We start from the raw sequence: 21,439 nt of genomic DNA on the forward strand, positions 1-21,439 counted from the left end.
GAGTGGGAGATGGAGGAAAATATTTTAGAACTCATTTAAGATGACTCTCAAAAGACAACTCCTGATCAAACTGTTCAGGGAACTAATTCTAGCAAACAATGCAGTTCTGTTGAAGAGCAAACGCTCTTCCCCAGAAGAATCAGAGACATCATAGTAGCCTCCTAAAACCCCGTCAATATCATTAAGTATCTCTATTCCATCACAGCTTTCATGATACCATCCTGAAGAAACCAGAAACTCTCATTGTAATCCATGTTTGCCTGCTTGAGATGGTACAGCGCTTTCTAACTTTTACAAATCTTAGTATATATTTGATACAAAAGTGAGCTAGAACTTTTGGGTGGCCTCATTATAAATGAGCCCTGGGATTTTATATGCAGCTATTAAACTCTCAGACTTGTGAGAAAAGAATCATCCTACTTCCTCCAGGATAGCATGGCATAGCTTAAGCTCCCAGAACAGCTGGTGTTTGGAAAGGAAACTGCACTTCCGAACTTGACTCCATGCTTCAGTACTCTCCGTGATTTCTTGTAGCTGCATAATCTTTGTTTACTGCAAAATGTTTCTGTCATATTGGTACTTAGAGGGAACCATGCAGCCATCAAGCAGCACAGAAGTTTCCAAGATGATCTGGTCTGTAAAAGCTCAAACTCATTTACAACAAACAATATTTTCAGTTGTAAATTCTAGGGACGACTTTGTTACACGAGTTCACTTTAGCTTACTGAATCAGTGCACAAGGCTCAACTCTTATCACCATCCGTCAATGGAGAATTCCCCTAGCAGACAAGAAAATCCTATTTGGTGAAATGCCACTTCCTCCAAAAAACACATACAACCCACATTGTTGTAGAGAAAGAGGTCTGGTAGGAAAGGCAGCTAGAAGTATACCAGAAAAACTGAATAAATCAGAGCAGGCAGTGCATTCTCTCATATTGATACTACAACTCAATGCCTGACTACGGAGCAATGAACAGCTATAAAAACTGCTTTGTTTTGCTCCAACCCAAATTCAGGGGAAGAAGATTTTATCCTATATTGAGTCAGCTTATCATGTGAAGAGAATTAGCTGAAAAGTTCAGATTCAGATCTGAACTGGCATAAAGCTTTAAAAGTTTGTGTCCATTTCCATTTGCTTTCTTATGTTACATGACTACCACTTTACCCTTAGCTTCCACCGATTAAATTGAAAGAACAAAGAGGAAAACAAGACAGAATATACTTTTAAAAATTAAAATAAGTCATCCATATGCCTAGTTTAAGAAAGCGGCCCCCCTCTCATGGTGCAACTGCCTACACTGCCTGCTCATCCATTCTCCCCTTTCACAGACCTCTACCTCAGTCCAAGACATGCAGTGCTGTGATCTACAGGCAGGGAGATCTTTCTGGGGTATGAATGGGGAACATAACCCTCACCTGTTGTACTTTACTAAACCCAATTACAAGATGCCCTGAATGCAAGGGACAGAAGCGTTTTCTGTGAACAGCCCCCATCATTGTCCCTGGAAATGGCATTGACCAATCTTTCATGTGGCCAGACCACAGATAAGGAAAACAGTAAGCAGGAATTAATTATAAAAGCTGAACAGCAAGGATAACTTTAGTAAAGTTTCCCTTCCCTAGTGAGTCACCAGATGTAATGAACCTAAGTAGAATGATCTCTTTTGCACATGCATTACCTTGTGCAGTCTTTCCCTTAGTGTGCCAGACCTGCTGCATGTATCCAGCATCATCAGCTGGTGCTGGCATCCCTGCAGCTCTCTGAACTTTCCTGCATGAAACTTGGTTTCTGCCTAGTGAGCTGCATCAGGGACAGCTCAGAGATGATTACGTGGAGAAGAAGGTCGTGTGGAGTCAAAAAAGCACCCATATACCTGAAGCCTGTTTAGCTGCCAGGTTTTGCGCTGTGCCCTATGTACCAAGAAAATGTCAAGAGTTTTTATCTCAAGTTCTTTACTGGTTCCTCATGATCAATTAAGTCAACACTGTGTGTGCTAAGGGTTAGGGTACAGTCTAAATTCTGTGTTTTTAAAGATAGCTGCACAAAACAGAAAACAAACTCATCTGCTCCTCTTGTCTTACTGATTTTTGCACACAAGAGTTTTTGAGATCCCCTGATGTGCATCTAGAAAACATCTCAGCTGGTTATCTAAATAGGCACTGGACATTAGGAGCCATCAGTCTCTAAATGGAAGATTTCTCAATGAAACTGTGATTCAGCTCTACCAGAAGGAATTTGTAGAGGGTCTGAAAAGGCTACATACAGTGTATTTATTTTGTAGCTAAGGGATTACAGGCAGGTTTTCTAAAATCTAAATGCAAACCTTATAACTCAGAAAACGGTCCCCAGATAGAAGGTTTCCCGAAACACATATCTACCAGCGCAATTTTTAAAGGTATATACACCATCAAGCTCTGCAACACCAGAATTTATAAACCAGCAACGTTTACACGTCTGTAAGGGGACTTGTCTGTAATACTACTTTGTGTACTTTGCTTTCCATTCGACTTGCTAAACTACCTGTCTATCTTCTAGGCAACAAAGCAAATACAACAGGACTTCATTTTGTAGACCCTGGGCCTACAACCCCTATCGTAGGGCTCTATTTGAACACAAGGATCTGTTCATGTGTAGCATAGCACACTTATAGCTTTGTTTTTCATTTTTAAAAAGTAACACCACGCAGGCAATGAAAGTATATAGAAATTGGTTTTTTCTGGTAATTATGACCTCTTCAGTCTTGTCACGAAATTTTGCAAGTCCACTACCACTGTTTTTAAATGAATGCAACGGTATGGCTTGAAGCTACTGAATTCTTTTCTGCAGTAAGTGCTTTCAACAGTGCCATGAGCAACAAACAAAATACAGGGATGTGACTCACTCTGTCAGTCATAGCTCATCTCTACAAGTCCTGTAAAGAGGTAGCTTTAATATCTGCCCAGTGATTTCTATACAGAAATATCTAGTATACCACACTTGCACAGGTTTATCTTCAAAAAGTAGAACTGAAGAAATGTGACATCCTATTGACTTATGTCCTAGATCCCCAAAGTCCTCACCATCGTGCCTTCTCCATTTCATGCCACTTCTCTCCTGCTTCTAACTGGGCAAGAGTTTGTGGCTTGTTGAGGGCTGGGAGAGCACTCATTGCCCAAGCAGCTTCTGCCTCTCAAAATGAAAGGCCCTCACGAAGGCAGTAACCTGCGCCTTTCTGCTTAAGTCAAACGCAGATTTTCACAGAACTTGTAGCAACTCAACATTATCAAGATTCCTACCTTATCAAATTAGATTGAAATTGGTCGATAGTTTCAAAGGTTAGGCAGGGACAGATGAACTGACAATGCATAAAGCAGGAAACAAAATCAAGATCAGGACCACAACAAACATCTTTTCACATCGATAGAATAAACTGCACCACATGGATAGCAAACCGGTATTTTTTTTCTGGATAAAACTTTCATTGTAACCAAGATTTTATAAAACATATCTTACCTGGGACATGAGTAAAACAGGAACAGTCTGGCATAAAATCTCTAAATAACACTTTGCATCTAAGCATATTTTTAGGGGAAGTCATACTTTGAAAAGCTCTAACAAGTATCTTGCAAATTCTTGCTCTAGATAGAATGAATTTCAAAGTGGTGTGTGGAAGGTACCCACACAGAAAAGAATCCTACATTTACTAGCCACTTCCATAGCACTTTGAGCATGTACTATTATTTTTCTCGATATACGTACAAGTATGAATATTTTCTGTGGCATTATTATGTAGTTCACAATACTGAGTAAGCCTGGGCAATAATATTTTATTTATTTAATATAATTTAACCTTACAGCTTGACTGAAGGAAAGAAATATAAAGTGATGGTTATACAAAATCTGTTGAACACATGAAATAACTTTTATGAAAATTATTTGATAAGGTGATGTTCTTAAAAAGATTCAACTTTCCAAGTAGCTATTTTTATTTAACAAATGTATGAGTGGTTAACTAATGTATGAAGCAATATATATGTGCACAGCCACATTCTTTTTAATGCACTGCCTTCCAAGGCCCTGCTCTTAAGACATTGTGTGTGACAAATGGACCATCCAGCAGTTTTTAATTGCTAATAAATTCTGCATGACATGCTTAATCAAAGTTCCACATAAGTTCTAGGACAACCTTAGCTTTCTTTAAAACCACAAAACCCCAATTTTATAAGCTGAAAGCAAAAAATTTTACCATTTACCATCCAGCCTTTCAAAAGTCAGGTTAGAAGATACACAAACTACTCTCCTTAATAGCGTTATCACGGTGAGAAAACTATCAAAGAGCTTACAAACTTTTTTTGCAGACCACTCCCTTTTTACTATCTCGGACTTCCTGATTTGCAAAAGAACTCCCTGCAAGCCACCCCTCAGGCAAACTCCAGACTGGAGTTCGAAGGAAGCTGTTTTTTCTTCAACCTTCCTCTTCACGATGCTTTGCCAAAAGTGGGATTATAAAAAACGTCACTGGAGTCTGGCAGGTCTACTCTCACCTTACAAAGAAGACGAAGCAATATCATGCAGCTGCCAGACTTTTATTCAGACCCAGAGAAGCTTCTGTTTTGATCCTTCCCTGCTCCTCACCAAAGGCTTCTCCTTGAAAACTAACCACAGGGAATTATTTCCCCTACCACCACTCCCAAAACATTTTCTAATACATTCATGCCAATATCTTAATAAACATGTAATTCTTATTTATCTTCTTGTTAAAATTAAGAAGCAAATATACTATAACTGCGCACACACAACGAAAGGTGTTGAAGTGTTGTAAAACTCTCTTCTCAAGAAGGAACACTACATCACTTGGTTTTGCTTTGTGGACTACAATGACTAGTTCCAAGGTCAGTTTTTCAGTAGCTGTTTTATAAAAAGCCTTGAAATAAACATGAAGCCTATTAATCTCCTCTTTTTTTTCTATTCTTTGTGTGCAAATAAATCTGTCTCCAGCCTGACACTTCTTGAGTAATGTTTCTACAATGTATGCTTGTATTTTTTAATGATTTTTTGATCCCTAAAAAAAGCAGCACTGGTCATTCCTAATGACCGAGGCAAATCTGTGGTTTGGCACATCTCTGAAGCTGACAGGAGGATCATGGGACCAAACTTACGGCTTTGCTGCCCTATGTGTTGCAGAGCTCATGTTTCACAGGCTTTAAATAACTGGAGCTATGGAAACACTCTTTATACCTTAACTTTGCACACCAAAAATGGTTTACCTTGGTTAGTGCTTCACTTGATCCAATCACTGAAAACTGCATTGCCCTCAATTAACTAATTCAAGGTAAGAACGTGTGGTTTTTTTCTGGAAGGATGAAAGGCTTTAGGGTAGGATTAGTGAGGCCCATTAATTTTTGAAATTAAATGTCATCCTTTTGCTTTACGATATCTTGGATTCTGCTTTTTCACCAAAGGCAGAGGTAAACATCTCTATTGTGTAAGATAGCTGGATGTAGCCTGAGAACAGCCCATGGAAATTTGCCCTTGCAGAGGTAATACAAGTCCTCCCATGTGAGATAGGAATGGGCTCTGAAGCTAATATTTTGGTTTTTACCACTGCCACTTAAAACCCTCTTACATTTTCTCTCATTAATCCATACCCTCGTCAGGACCTTGAGTGCACCACTGGGCTTTTTTTTTTCTGTCCACCTCTCCTGGGACCTCCATCTCTGTGCCCCTTCCCAGGAGCCCCACTGAAGCTGAGCTATGGCATGGGCAAGTGGGGACCAGTGCTGTCCCAGGCTGCTCCTGGCTTGCTGCCTGTCCTCCCTGCACTGAGTTGGGACCTACCCACGCGCTCCTGCTTGCCTGCTGGTCACTGGGCTGTCTGTGAGACCTGCTACTGCTCTGCCCTGCAGACTGTGGGATGCTGTGGGGCTATGCCTGCATCAGAGCGAGTATTTCTCTTGGGTCATGGCCACCCTCAGCTCCCTGATTGCCTTCCCTGATGGAGGAGCCTTGCTCTTGCTGCTCTCTGACAATGCTGATGATCAAATCTGCTCTAAGTACTGACATGCCATTTGCAGAAACCGTTCCCTTCAGTGCTCTGCTGCCAGTCTTGCCTTTGAACTGCTTCACGCAGGATCATTTCCTTCCTTGTTCTCTACTTAGAAACACTTTCAGAATAGCTTCTTCGAAAGTACCATATAAAAGTATTACTGCATCCAATCTAGTCACATATTCAACAAAATCTACAGCAAATCTGCTCTGTGAAAATATTACTAATTTCATTTTGCACGGTCTTTGCTAAATTAAAGTCTCCATAACTTTGCACTGCTTTCTCCACAGCTTCAGAGTTTTTCCTCCTTTTGATACTTTATCAAAAGTAAAGCAATGACCTGAAAAGTGGGCTCTCAAGATCAGATGGGGAGTGTCTTCTATTCTTGCCAATCTCACCACTTGTTTTAGTCAATAAATTGTCTTTCTGACAGTAAAAGGTCGCTGAACTAAGGCAGAGGCAACATAAAACTCAGACTGTGAACTGGGTTTTGAATGGGCAGCTTTTCTGACTCCTCTATTGGCTTTGCCTTCATATATTGTAGCAGAGGCAACAAGGGAAAATTCTGCTGAAATTCGTGAGTCCATCTGTTGGGATAATCTTCTATGAAGAGATCACGGATCAGAGTGGACCCACTTTTCAAGATGAATTCTCTCAGTATGTAGTTATGTAGCAGATCACAACATGGTTGGCTTGGATTAACTAGTAAGGCTGATTGAGGAAGAGCTCCAAACAATACAGGAGACAGGAAGTAATAATATAAGAAGTCATTTATGCCGATTAGGATGAAGAGGGAGATAAAGTAAGGGCCAAAAATGGCTGCATGGCACCGGAAATTTCATGTCCAGGTGACAAAGCAATTCAAAAGGAGAAGGAAGGGAGAGAGAGGGTGTGGGCCATGCAGCCTCTGACCTGCAGCAGGAGGACTTTGCAGAGGTCTGCAAGAGATGGAGCACTAGCAGTTGTTAATTTTTGCCCTCAGCTCTGTATATTTCTTGCTATTTAAAGTAAAAAAGCTCTCATTTTTAAAATTTTTTTTGTTTCCTATGTTACATGTTGCAGTTGACACTTGCCCAAAAACCAGTTAATTGTAAACATAGTGCTCAGCTGCTGTAACACCAATAAGTGGTGTGTGTAAGCTACAGTGGGATCTGTTGGTGTCAACATTAGTTATATGGCTTTGGTGGCTGAAGTGTATGCTTTCGAAAATGGGCTGCTGGAGAAAGAATCTGTAATTTAAAGGTGTGTATAAAGGCACACTGTCAAAAGCACTTGCCAAAAACACATGGAAAGTACATAGGACTATTAAGCAGGATATAAATTTAGCAACCAGGAAAGCACTCAGCCAAGCAAGCTATTAATACCAGCACTGTGAAACAAGGATTGTATAAGAAATAATATTTAAGGAGGAAGTCAAACAACTTGCTTGATACAGGTACACAGATGCACACGCATACTCATATTTTATACATAAACTAGATTTAAAGTCCAATGCTTCAGTGATTTGAACTACTACCTCAATCCTGACTTTTTTCATAATCAAGCAGAAGAAACCATACTGCTATATAGTTTCAGACAGTTTTTCTGGCACTTCTACAGTCTCATCATCCTGCAGTTCTCTCAGTTTTGGCTACATTCTCATTACTTAGTTCAATCAATGAACCAATCAGCAAATTAATGGCTGTAACCATTCCAACTCTGCAAAGCCAGGGCCATGTTCTGAGACACATTTAAAGAAGTTGAGAGGCCAAATGTTGGTGTCCTGTCCTTAGGAATATAAAAAGACTGCAGCATCAATGTAAGTGAAATTAACCTCAGTTTGTACCAAAGTACTCTGAACTTACTCGACTGTCAAGAGAGGAGCCTATATGGATGTGCAAGGCAGTCTGAAAGGGAACCGGATGACAAGGTGAAAGGGAACTGAGCCCCGTTGCTATTTTGGGATGGCATAGGAGCACTGTATAGTGCTGGCAAACATGACACAAGGCCACATGAGAGACACATCCTCCCGTCTCTATGCAACTAAATCCCATTCTACTATCGAAAACCAGTATGGACTGCCACAGCTGCTAACTTCTGTATTATGTAAATACACTATACAGGGAAACTATATGACTAAATTCATGGAAAGCATCTAACTTTCAGGCAACTAAGGTTTAGTCACCTAAGGATTAACAATGTAGTCCATAGGATCTCTTGTGTATACATATATGTGTTTTCTTGATGAGGGCTGGATAGATTTATCAAGAGAATCAGTGAAACTGTCATCCTCATGGCTCCAGCAAAGCACAAATTAAACCAAACCAAAAACTGCTTTGAATTTTAGCTATGCTAATAAAACCAGAGGAAACTGTCCAAAGGTGATTCAACTGAAGTTGCCTCTGCCTCTTTACCCTGCCTGAACAGTAATATATGGAGATAAGGATTAGTACTGTGATTAATGTTCAGGTATAGCACGCAGGAAACAAATGACTTCTCCAGCTTTCCGACAGATTGTTTGGCTTTGGGAAAGTCAATGAATTATATCGTGCCCGTATTTACTAATCAATAGACAGTGATGGAATATGTTTGCCTCACGGGACCGATCCAACATTAAGCTGATTTATATTTATTGATGTTTTCAGAATCCCAAACATGCTATGTAAATCCAAAGAATTAAGATATAGGAACCTCTGGCAATTAACATATTGGTAAAGGTACAAATATCTCATTTGTGTTGTATGAAGTTAGAATGCACAGCATTATCTTACTAGAAACAGTATATCCTAAAACTTAAATTAACTGTATGAATTACAGATATTAAATGACAAATTTAAAAAGTAACACTGCAGCATCATATACAGTTAAAGGACATAACTCTCAAGTAGGAAAAGATAATAAAAGATAAAGCAAAAGTTTTGAGGATCCTACCACCACTGACACTGCCTACTTTACATGGGCAGAATACTTCAAGTAGAGATAACTGAGTGTCTCACAGTCGAACAGTAGATTCACAGAGCCTAAATTATTTTTTATTTGCTATTTGGCATATATAGCCCTAGATATAAGTTCCTGGTACTGTAAACATCATAATAAAGTAAGCATTAAATATGAAAAAAGAAAATCAAAATCGAAACAGAGAAACAGAGTAAAAGCAAAGCAGCATAATCCCTGCCAATTTCCTATTAAAAAAAAAGGAAAACTAACAAAGAGAAGAAGTGATTTCAACAGAGTTTAGAGACAGTCTTAAAAACTACTTACCTCTTATACTACTAAGAATGATCTTGAATTGGCATAGTGAGTGCCGTAAAAATAAATATCCTGTCCTGGGTTTTATACCCCAAACCAGATGTATGCAGGGCTAAGTGGCTGTGAAATACAGACATCTGGGTCAGTTTTTTCAAAAGCTTATGCCAGGGAACTGGCAGTCTGAGAGGCTAAAAGCCTTTTTGGCTCTTTAAGCATTCAAGACACTTCTACAGATTCATAGATGTTAAGCTCAGAAGAGAATATCTGCACTGTAGAACGTCACCTGGTAACTCTTGAAAAGGAAGGGATAGTTGTCACCATTTTCCTAAATAACACAATCATGCCAAATAACTTGCACATTAATTAGAGCAGGAATGTCTAAAAAGAACAAGTACCTTATGTAGAAATTTTTGTGTAATAATAAACTACTTTCATATGAATGATTGGTTACAATCACTGTAAAAATGTTTTCTTTTAATTCCAACCTAACTTTAAAAAAAAATTGTTTCATCTGCTGAGTCTTTTAATAACTTTATCTTCTAAAATAAAAGACAATCTATTAATTGGTAAGAACCAGTGAGATCTGTGATGAAGTTGTCACTGCTTTATCTCTAACAAGATAATTCCCTCTGTGTGTGGCAACTTTTTCAGCTCCTCAGTGTTTTGTGACTTACTCAAATCCACTGTGGCTTCCAATATCTTTTTTCAATATCATGTAAACCTGTATATTATGTGTTTCCTGAAGGCAGGGTGGACACTTCATTGCACGATTAGGTATAGAGGTGGATTTAAAAAAGCATCTAATGAACCACACAGAAGCATCAACCTTGTGAGACAATCATCTTTAAGGCACAATTGACACAAGAAGCATATTCCAAAAAATGCTTGTATCTCATTCCTCCATCCCTCCATCTCCCGGCTGAACCAAGAGGGTACAAGGTGGCACACATGCCCCAGACTCATCTGTCATTCTTTTCCACTAAACACACCTATTCCCTCTAAGCAACACACTGGGGGAAACAGGAATTTTTAAAACCTTTATTTTAGCCATTTAATACAGTTTTTGATACAGGTCCAGTCCCACGGGGTTCCATCTGCAAAAGATATTTAAGAGCATATGACTAACTGTAGAAAGTGAGACAAAGATACATGCATTCAGAAGGGGTCCAAAAAACCTTATATATCAATAATTTAGTACATAAGGCCAAAAGAATATCCATGCATCTATTTAAGAGCTGATATAGAGCTCATAGTATAATGCTGAGGACTGAGGACAGGCAATACTGGGGCCATTTGTGGTAACTCCCACGGAAATCAACTCACCTTTCCCTGCTTTTCAAGCAGATTCTCTTATGCATCCTGAGACCGCACAGCCCAAGAGCTCAATGGCAGAACGTACAGGGCAGAAATTCTGAATAGTTCTGCAAGGGATCTTCCTGATGGAGTCAGACAATTCCCAAATGCCATGGGAAACACAAGAGAAGGAAACTCATTACTTCATGACCTCTACCCAAATATAAAATGGAGTCAGAAGCAACATACGAGATATCTTCCTGTTGTTAATTGAAATGCACATGAAAGACAATCACACACTCTTGTCTACTGGAGCACCTGCACACAAAGGTTAGGTGTGTGCCATTGCAGGTGCCTCAACAAGAGATATGATCTCTTCATATGCTCCTGATTCATCTTTATGATGCCATCAACTTTGGGTCCTGGCCACTGGATAGGATTGTTTTCATTAGACAAGGGGAAAAAAGGAATACATAAATATATATGCATACATATATATATATAGTGTGTGTGTGTGTCTGTATGTATATGAAGAAAACAGCATGTATCGTTACCCATCAGATCCGTGGAGTAGCTCATGCCACATTCATGATGAGAAGAATTAAGAAAACACAGACTGAGTAGGTGTGAAGGGATGTTGAGAATGACAGCCTGTGACCAAAGCAGCTGATAAGAAGCAGCATCTATATGGGAAATATTCAGACGTACCATGCCAAGATCCAGGCAACAGCTGTAGTAGTTCACTGAAACTGTGAGCTCCAAGAAGCAGCAGCTTAGTAAAAATTCTACAGATGCACATGGAATTCATCCGGTATTAAAATGTTTCATGACATACCATACTTACATGGGTGGAATGAAAACTCGCACCAGTTATAGACCCCTACCTTTGGCTGCATATTTTCACACTCGCTCATGTTTTCGTACTCTTTCATCAGTGCCCAGTGAAAAGTAAATGTTGACTGTGTACACAGTTTTCAAATACCAGTTTCCAGGATTTTCTGCTGCTTGAGTAAGAATACTGTTCTGTAATATTTGTAACAGTCAGTGCCTTACTCATTACCATGCATTTTGCAAAATTATTTGATCACTGTCTTTTGACTGTGTTTAATAAACATACACATTTCACAGCTTTCAGTGCTTACCTACATCACCATCCCCTCCCTGCCTCAATAACTAATGTAGATTCTGCTTTTTTAATTGTTTCTTTGAAGTATTCAAAATCAGTCACTGTTAGAGGCGAAATATAAGGCAGGATGTTTTGAAGAAACATATGGCAGACGAAACCTCCAGCAGACTGACAGGGATTATTGGAGGTTGCTCTTTTTTACTCCCTCTTCTGCGAGGAATAAGATACTGCTAGAGGCCATCTGGGAAATCCACCTAGCAAATCCCTTGTTGTTGCAGGCATCGAGGACATCAACGATGATGCCAGTACCTCACTTTTTTCCTGTGGCATATTACAGCTGCACCATTTTTGTTTCCTATAGGGCTGAAAGTTGCTAATCAGAACTTCATGGACATTACAACGTTTAGTGAGCTGACCTGCTGCAGATCCTCTTAAAGTAAATGTCTATTACCTAGGTTGCCATTTCCAGAGGACTGGAATCAGTAATTCAGGTGATTCCTTACAGTCCTCTTTTCTGGTAATTGATATTATTAGCTACACCTACTATTTTGTTCCTAAAAACAAGATTTCAGCTAGGTCTTCCTAGGAGTCTTTGGAAGCAAATGGAGAAAACAGAGGAGAATTAACAGAAAAAGATGAAGCAGCAAAAGGAGGGTTAAAAGACTAGCAACAAAAAAAAAGACGAAAGAGAACAAAATAGTTAAATAGTTTTAAAGTTGAATTCTACTTCTCCTTCCTTCCTCTATTAAAAAATTGACCTATTCACTTCTCTCACGTCATCTTGCAAATCCAGTTATGTGAAAAAGTAAGTATCTAAAAAAAACATTCAGTGTTCCAGTGTACCTAATTATTCCCAGCAATTGCTATAGAGGGAAAATGGAGAGCACACAAAAGCAGAGTTTGAAGGTGTATCAAGTATTCAGCAACACTTTTGACTACTGGCATTCATTCAACAAAAAACAAGACTAGAAAGGGAGATGTCTGTAAGACAACTAATAAAAATTATATTTATTTTAAAACCTCAGCAACATGTTGTTATAAAAGTCATTAAAGAAAAAGAAAAAAAATCTTTGACTTCTTTCCTCCCTTTCTTCAGCAGTTGACTTGGTATATAGAAAAGAATTCAATACTGGAAGAAAATATTAGAGGTAATATTTCAGGATTATCAACTTCTTGAATAACTGTATAGTTTTGGAGGAGGGTAACGTGTGTAGAAAGTGGCCAATTATCAAGTCATTCATCACAGATGAGTTTTGAAGATCAGCTCTTCAACCTCTGCATCTGAAAAATAAAAAAAATGACAGTTCATTAGCTGTAAATAACATTAAGACTAAGTACAATTGGAGTAAGTAGTAATTATTGCTGCCCCGTTATATCTTGCTCAATTTACCATCAAATAGTATTTAATCTTCCAAGAGCAAGATTTGCTCTCAGTCTTTTTCTAGTTGGTAGAGGAGCTGTGTATGGGGTAACAGAAGGAGAAGAAAAAGCTGCAGGAAACCATTTTGCCTGGTAGGACTTCAACACAAATTAAATTTCCTTCCTAAGGAAAAAAAAGACCCAAAACAAAAGTAAAAGTTAGGGATTGAAGATATTCATTGCATACAAGGACCAGCCTTGAAAATATCTGTCAGGAACAAACCCTGGTTGAAGCCAACAGGAATTTGCCTGAAAGGTACAGACTTGGGTTCCCAGGCTGTTAAGTTATAAAAAGTTCTTGCCTGTAAACAGGGAGGGAAGTAGTAATTTCATACACCTTACCTCACTGATTGCAGATGCACTTGATAGCTTTCTCTCCTGTCTGAACAGATGTCCAGCCACTAAAACCAAATTGGACAAAGTCCTGCATCCCCTCCAGGTACAACTGCTTCTGTTTCAGTATGACAGACCAATGACTCCAAAGATGATTGTGAATGAGGATAGAGCTGGATCTGTGAGTAATACACATGCAATCTGGAAACAACAGCACCACTGTCTGATACTTGACCAATGTGCACTTGTTCCTTGGAAAAAAAAAACTTCTGAGAAAACTTATAAAAGGTCACATTAAAAGTTATTCTCTTCCATGCTGGTTTTACATTAGCTGGGATTTCATACACATACAGAGCCAGACTGTATTCTCCATTACAGCTATGTAAATGTGGAGTAGCATCGTCAACGTCAGTTTAATTGTTCTGGATTTACACCATTGTAATGAATGCCCTGCAGGAAAACAATTTCATTCTCAAGAGTTCTCATTGAACATGAAAACCTGCTACTAAGTGTACTTCCAATGGAAGGAATTAGACATAGAACTGGTGTTATCATAGACAAAGGGCTTTGATGAATGTGACTGTTAGAGAACGTTAGAGCATTCATATTTTCTGACAAACACTGCACTGATTTTTTCATGCAGTTGTCTCTCTTCATAATAACGTTCTATTTAGCCATTATGTGTAACCCCCAAAATCAGAAGATTCAAGTCTGGAAAAAACGGTGCTTTATAAATATAACTTATTTTTCAAGGAAAAGGCTTATTAAACCATTAAACTAACATGAAATTTTTGGTATGAGGATAAAAAAAGCTTCTCAGTGGCCTATAACAAGTCCTCTATTAAAGAGTAGCAAAAAAGAAGAAAGACCTTTATTTCTTCATAGAACTATATTGCTTTCTCCAAACAACCAATAACATGACTTTTGGAGCTAGAAAATTGTGATTTTTCTCAGCTTTCTCATTTTCTAAAAGTAGGGGAAAGTAAAGCCAATGTGTTTGATAAAATGGTAAAGCAAAATATAAAGGACTCAGTCTTTACAATGAGACCAACCTATAAAACCCCTATGTATGAAATAGATGTAATAGGGAAAGAGAAAACAGGTTAGTTTGTCTCACTTTTTGCAGGTGAGTTGGTAGGAAAAAATGAGATCACAAAACTCCTTGCATACACTTTTTATTCTCCTTTTATTAATGTACTCCGTGCATAGGAGAAGAGAAGGAGCCTTTCTCCTTAGATAGTGTATCTATCTCCAAAAGAGTGGTAAAAAACACTGGCATGCCTACTACCTTTACACAAACCTGAGTATAGCAGAGGAAAAAAAAAAAAAGATGCATACTTCAACAGAACATCTGAGCCTGCCTTCCCACACCAAAGATGTGAGATGCAAGCCAAAACGTGTTATAGCTTTGTACCACTTACAGATGATGGTGGCAGAGGTGAATTTCACCTTCAATTCACTTCTTTTATCATTTTTACTTTTGAATGTCAGTACAAACTATTTCCAACAATTTAGTGAACACCAGCAATGATGGAATCCATTGGATAAGAATTAAGGCACAGCTGGAAGAAGTCACCGTCCTCTCCTCGATGCTGTGGTTGGAACAGTGGAAGCAGGTTGGACCCTTGCGGATCTGCATGTCTTGCTGCTCCGCAGGGTGCATATCATGCTGGCTTTGCATTCTGCCTAACTCTTATGTTGTTGTTTGCTCAAAATCTAGTATGCCAGTAACTGTTGTAACATGTCCTGCCTATATCTTTCAAACAGACTTTGCTTCCCTCCTCATAGGTTATTCATTACAGTGGCAAACAGAATTTCATGCTAAGCTTCTTGATAGTCTTAACAATTAAGGCATAAAATAATGCTGTCAAACATCTGGACTGCAGACTCTTAAGATATTTGCATTAGCAAAACAGCAGTCAGTAAAATATGGCATTGTTTTAACATTTTCTATCTGACTATGGAAATTAAATAAAATATAACAATTAAAACAAAACAAAAAAATCTAATTTCCTCTCATGCCATACCTAGGTAGTGAGATCCAACTTCAAGCAAAAGAGATGAGTGAGAAGTTCTGTGGAGAGGATGAGTTGGAGTCAGTAACTCCTTTCTGAAAGGCTTAAGTAACTCCTAATCCAGATTTACTATCTGTAACTTGGGCACTTGGCAGCACAAACTAGAAGGGCAAAAGGTATCTTCTTTCTACTAAAAAAGCCAACATGCAGAGTTCAACGTTATCCTCAAAAGAGGAGGAGACACTTCTATCTTACCCCTTCCAGCTTTCCATCCTGCTCAGACCTGAGGTAACCATACCACATAAGCACCCTATGACCATGCTCCAATTCAGCTGAAAGCTACCTATGACACTTGAATATCAATAATGCATGATGATGAAAGAAAAAAAGAAATGAGAATTGTTTTACTTATGAAGTAAAGAAATAAACAAACAAACAAATAAATAAATAATGTCTCCAACACTGTTCTTCAACATACCAAACTCCCATAGTCTGCATTTCACCTCTTGCTTCAAGTAGACGAATACCTGTTTCACATTTCATTATGAATTTTTTTTTAATAAATTACTTCCTAAGTGACTCAATAAGCTATTATTGGTCTGTATAAAAGCCCACTGTAACTCCTGAGGACTCCACTTGCTTTGGAAAAAGCTATATGCTCCCTTATATTCTGAGCATCTCCCCAAGCAAACCTGCGGACAAAAAAAATACAGGCAGAGGGGAACTAGACAGTGACTTCACATGCCTCAGAGACACAATGTCAGATGTGATGATGTTCACTGGATATTAGGAATGACCTTTCATATTTTACTGATACAATCGTATCTTCAAAAAGGAGAGAGGGTGAGAAAGAAACACATTGAAACTCCTTACTCCTCAGAGATGGTTTCTGCCTGTGGCTAAATTCATGTGCACCATCAGATTACAACAGGCTTATCCATATATTTGTTCATTCAGGTCAGGCTGGTTGGATGGCTGCGCCTGGTTTCCTTCAGTAATGATGCTCTAGTAAAACAGGTGTTACAAGATTCCAAAGCTGGACTAAATCACCAAAGATGGCTAAAGTTTTAACTAGTGCAGCGTGCGGGAACTTCAAATGACTCTTCACCCAGCATCTCACATATGCTCTGGCTTTCAGATCCCATGCAAGGTTACAGTCTTTAAATACCTTCTCAGAGCGGGACCTGTCTTAAGAGTGGACAGCCTGCCAGGCTAACTTGCCGTAATGTAAATGCATCCATTACAACACCAGTTTGAAGTTGCAATAGTTGGGAGCAAACAGCCCCTGGCAGTGTCCCATGACAATAATGCTGTTCTTTACATCAGGCTGAACAAAAAAGCTTGAGAAACACTTCAAAAGCCCAGCATTAAAGGAGTGACAGAAAGTAAGATCTTCCTTTTCGAAGCTACATGAAAGCTCTGCCTTGTTGTGAACCACTGTAACTATAATGACATGCACATTAGAATGCTGCATTATAATTAAAGGTCACTGTATGTAGCAATCATTATTTACTGTTCTCTCCTTTAAAACTGTGCTTTACTTTTCAGACTTAGAGAAAATTACTTATCTTACGCACTTCTCCATGCAGCCAATTACACACTCAAGCTAAACATAATGCATATTAACTTAGCCTACCATACATCCAGAGAGCCTGGAGGTGTCGAATTTTGCTATCAGAAATTTTGTCGGGTAGAAAGAAAGAAGACATTAACCAACTGTCCGCAATTAGTAGGTATCTGGACAAAATGGACAGAGGGTGTGTGTCCTCTTTGTTAGTTCACTTTAATGTATCTCTTAGGCATTCATGATCAGTAGCACATGTTTCTATCTGGGAAATCCCAAAGAGAAGTTTTGCATATTAGTAACTTCACTTGCAATACAGACATAATGAACTATTTATTAATCCAGGTAAAATACATGGCACAATATAAGTATGTCTGGTTAGCTCAAAAACCTGTTTTCCCATATTCTGTCACAATAACCTTGTTATCCAAATGCAGAGAAGACAAAGTCATTTAAAAGGAGTGGGCTTGTTATATTTCATGAAATAAATGATGTGGAAGAGATAGAGCTGTATAATGAGTTTTCAAAATAAAATATATGGCCTAGGAAAAAGCAGTAATAGAAGAATAAGAAATCAAAAATCTCAGTGCTACAGAGACTTCACCACGGTCATAAAGAAACGCAGCAGTCTCACACATAAGTATATAATGATCTAAAGTAATTTATATGTGCACTTAACTATTTGAATTCATAGAACTGCATCTGCAGAGCATTTACAGATGAGTGCTTTTGTAGTACAAAGACCCAGCCCTGTTAAGGTAAATTTATGTATATATTTTTGCAGCTATACAAAATTCCACTGACTTCAGTTTAGCCTATGTGGTTGTAGAAGGTTCTACTGCCATGAACATCTGAGTCTTACTGGAGGATCAGTTCCCTAATATCAGCTTAATAAAGGCATATATAGAAAGTATATATATACACACATACATATATACATACATACTTACATATATGTATTTAAGAGTATGAAAAACCCATTTGTTCCTTGCATAACATTTTTTTCAGTGAATGGTAAAACATTTTGGACATATTTTAAGGTTACGTTACAATTTGGCAACTCCCTCCACTGCACTCCGCATGTAGTCTTTTTACAGAAAGAAGAGGTTACCCCACATACTCACTGCCTGAAACCAAGGATTCAAAGAGTGAAGTTACGCTGTCCACTGAAACGTCATTCTTGTTTAAAGAGAGTTACCAACATCAGTTTTAAAAGTCATATTCTGAAGAGACTGAACAGCATTATCTAAATAACATACACTAGTTGTTTGCAAAGTTGAATTAAAATTTGTTCACAGGGTTATTTAAACTCCAGTGATTCATCAGTCTTTTCAGACAAGAAAACTTGGTTTATTATTCCCAAAAAGCTACATTTCTTACGAATCACTAATGACTTCCCTTGTGTACATTAGAGATGCCTGATTTTAGGAAAATGTTAAGTATCCCTGTTTTGACATCTAAGACTCTTCCATGGAATCAGGCCACTATCTAGCAAACTTTCCATACAGCATAAGCATATAATTGCTTCAAATAGGTATTGACAAGATTAATATTCTAAAAATCGAACTTCCACAAAGAAGTAACCATTTTCAAAAAACATTTGCCTATTTGCTGTCAGATTTGCAAAGAAAACATGATGGAAAACCTATCATTTTATCTCAACTACTTCTTCTGATCATATTTCTGCATCATGTACAAAATTATCAATCAGACCTGTATTGTCAAATGGTGCAGCCTGCCACTACACAACTGAAGGAAGTATCATTCTTGAAAGCAGTGTTGTACAGGCAAATACCTATAATATAGTTTAGCAAAACTGCTTGTTTCCAGAAAAAATAAACTCCCTTAAAAATCTGTGATTTGGTGGAGGAGGTATAATATGTTGGTAATTTTCAATCAAAAAAAAAAAGTGATCTTTTAGCTTTTTGTGGTTATATTCAGCTCTGATGTGTTTAAAACTAGTGACAGGTCAGAATGTATACAAGTTGGCCAGAGAAACTGTGACATCAAATTTAATAAAACATATATGATGCAGTATCCAAAAAGGAGACTCAGACAGAGCAGGTATGGAACACGTCAGCCAACAGATCTTCCCAGCTCCAGCCCTTTGTCTCTGGATTTCCCAGAGTCATGGTCATCTTAAGCAAGTAACATCTTCTGCAGGCTGAACGGACCATTGTACAAGCTGGAGGAAGCATAATGTGTTACTTCCTGCAATGCTAGCCCAATAACTAAAATATATTTCCCTTCATTTAGAACCCAAATATTTTCTTCACTAACTCCTTACATAACTGTTCTCAATTCTTTGACACATAAAGATACCATAAGAATACTACATTATAAGAAATAGTATATCAATTTTCTATTTGGTGAACATTGCAGATGATTTTTCTCATGAAAACATGATTAGGGGTTACGCTAAACACATTTGCTTACCCATCACTACCAATGATGCCATCATTCAGGTCTAATCATGTCTGATAACTGTATAACTGTGAACAGCTGCAGGTTAGATGCTGCAAGAGCACTGAGAGAATTCCTAGATGACTTCAAAAAACAACTCACATACTCGGTGTATTGTGAGTAAAAAGGATATGTGAGAGTTGGCTCCTAGCAAACTATAGCACTTTGTTAACCTTACTTGTTCTTTATGTTTTCTTTTTGGCAGAGAATTATAGTTCTGGCTCACCCAGAACTTGCTGAAGTGCATCCAGTAGATACCGCACACAACCAGGAGCTTGATCTTCTGCATTGCTCAAAATTAATCAGCTCAGTAACAGCCAGAACACTCTTCTGGAGGGGCAGTATTCTGAATCACCATGAGAAGGCAAGAGGACTTCCTTGATCAGGTCTAGGGCTTGTAGAACATTCTCCGACTCTTTAGTATCTATGATATTGCTTAAGGTACAAGAGTAGTAATGATTTATGAGTGTATATGTATGCATTTAAAACACTGAAATATTGTACAGTCCCATTCTATTCTATCACATTGTTGGGTTTTGTTCCTTCTAAAAATATTCTGTAAGTTCTTTTAAATTTGAAAAGTAAGAGTAGAATTCATCTGTAAAATATGAAATTGGCCACAAAAACATTCTTTTACTCTACATTCAGCTTACGAATCTCTGACATTTTTTTGTTTATCCCAGGAGTGTGTTCTTCGCAAAGTCTTCACTCCATATTTAATAATTTTTACTGCATACCTAATAAATCATATACTTAAATGAATTGTAAACATCAACATGAGTTTTGCCAGGACAATAAGGGGAGACAAATCTGCATATTGTTGGCAGTATAGAGTGGGTAGGATGACAGTGAGTGATGAAAGAATATAACTATGTGGGTGATGATTCAGGAGTCTTAAAGTTTGTAGAATAACAAAGAATGAGATGGCTTTGATTGTCATCTCAACTCATTACAAACAGATTTTTAACACTTTTTGATACCTTTTTTTTTTTGCATCTGAGTTGGAACTGATTAAAATTGAAAATGAAACACTGGGCTACATTCTTCTCTTAGCTATTAATGAGTTCCACATTAAGACTCCTCCCTTTCCTCTCCAATCTTATTTGTGTATTTGCAAGAGTAATGGCGGAAGCAGCAATGTACCTCAGGCAAAAGAGCCTGTGTGTCTATCAATATTTGGGTGACTGGCTTATGAAAGGTTCATTGGAACAACGTGCCCTGGAGCAAATGAAGATACCATTCATATTAGCCAATTTGGGACTCACTGTGCAACAGTCAAAGTACTGACTAAATCCAGTACTGGAATGTATATACATTCTGAGACTAGAGCTATTCAAAACATTCTCAATAAAATGAAAATTTGTGGAAAAAAAAGATATGCCATGCAGATAAACAGGTTTTCATAATGATTTTATGGAGAAGGTTTTGGGATACATGATTTGCTAAACTGGAATGGCCAACTGAGAGAAAGACTAACAATCTCACATTTGGCCTCCCTTTCTTCTACCCACCAAAACCAGTCACTCAAGTTAAAAAAAAAAACATTTCAAGTTTTTATTTTCACTCTGCAGGCAATGAAGACAGGAGTTAAAACTTAACCATAAATAAATGTTGTTCTCTAGACATCAGTTACATACAATCCCTTTCTGGATATACCTAGAAAAAGTGATTTTCTGTATCACTCCTATTTCAAAGTCCAGCAAAATATGTGGCCAAAGTATATCTGTGTTGTCAGGTTATTTTGTAGTGGGCTACTGAAAGCTAGTGACTAGCATTAATAGTATTTGGATCCAGTATTAACATCCTATTATTGCCGCTGTAAAAGTGGTATAAAAAGACAGGATAGGATTTTGTCACCAACAATATCAATAGATAAATTCTATGATCAGGCCACTTCTTCACCCTCCCTACATCATGCCCTTATGACAAACACCTTACTAGAGAGCTAGCTACCTAATCTATTGGATCTGTC

General features: G+C 38.1%; 1 protein-coding gene across 5 annotated transcripts in view; it reads right to left on the bottom strand.

The window, feature by feature from the left end:
- NOL4 (nucleolar protein 4) overlaps positions 1–21,439 on the bottom strand; it is a 196,057-nt gene that overhangs the window by 60,546 nt on the left and 114,072 nt on the right. The gene's annotated exons all lie outside the window — the stretch shown is intronic.

Source organism: Chroicocephalus ridibundus, chromosome 2, assembly GCF_963924245.1.
Source record: "Chroicocephalus ridibundus chromosome 2, bChrRid1.1, whole genome shotgun sequence".
NCBI lineage: Eukaryota > Metazoa > Chordata > Aves > Charadriiformes > Laridae > Chroicocephalus > Chroicocephalus ridibundus.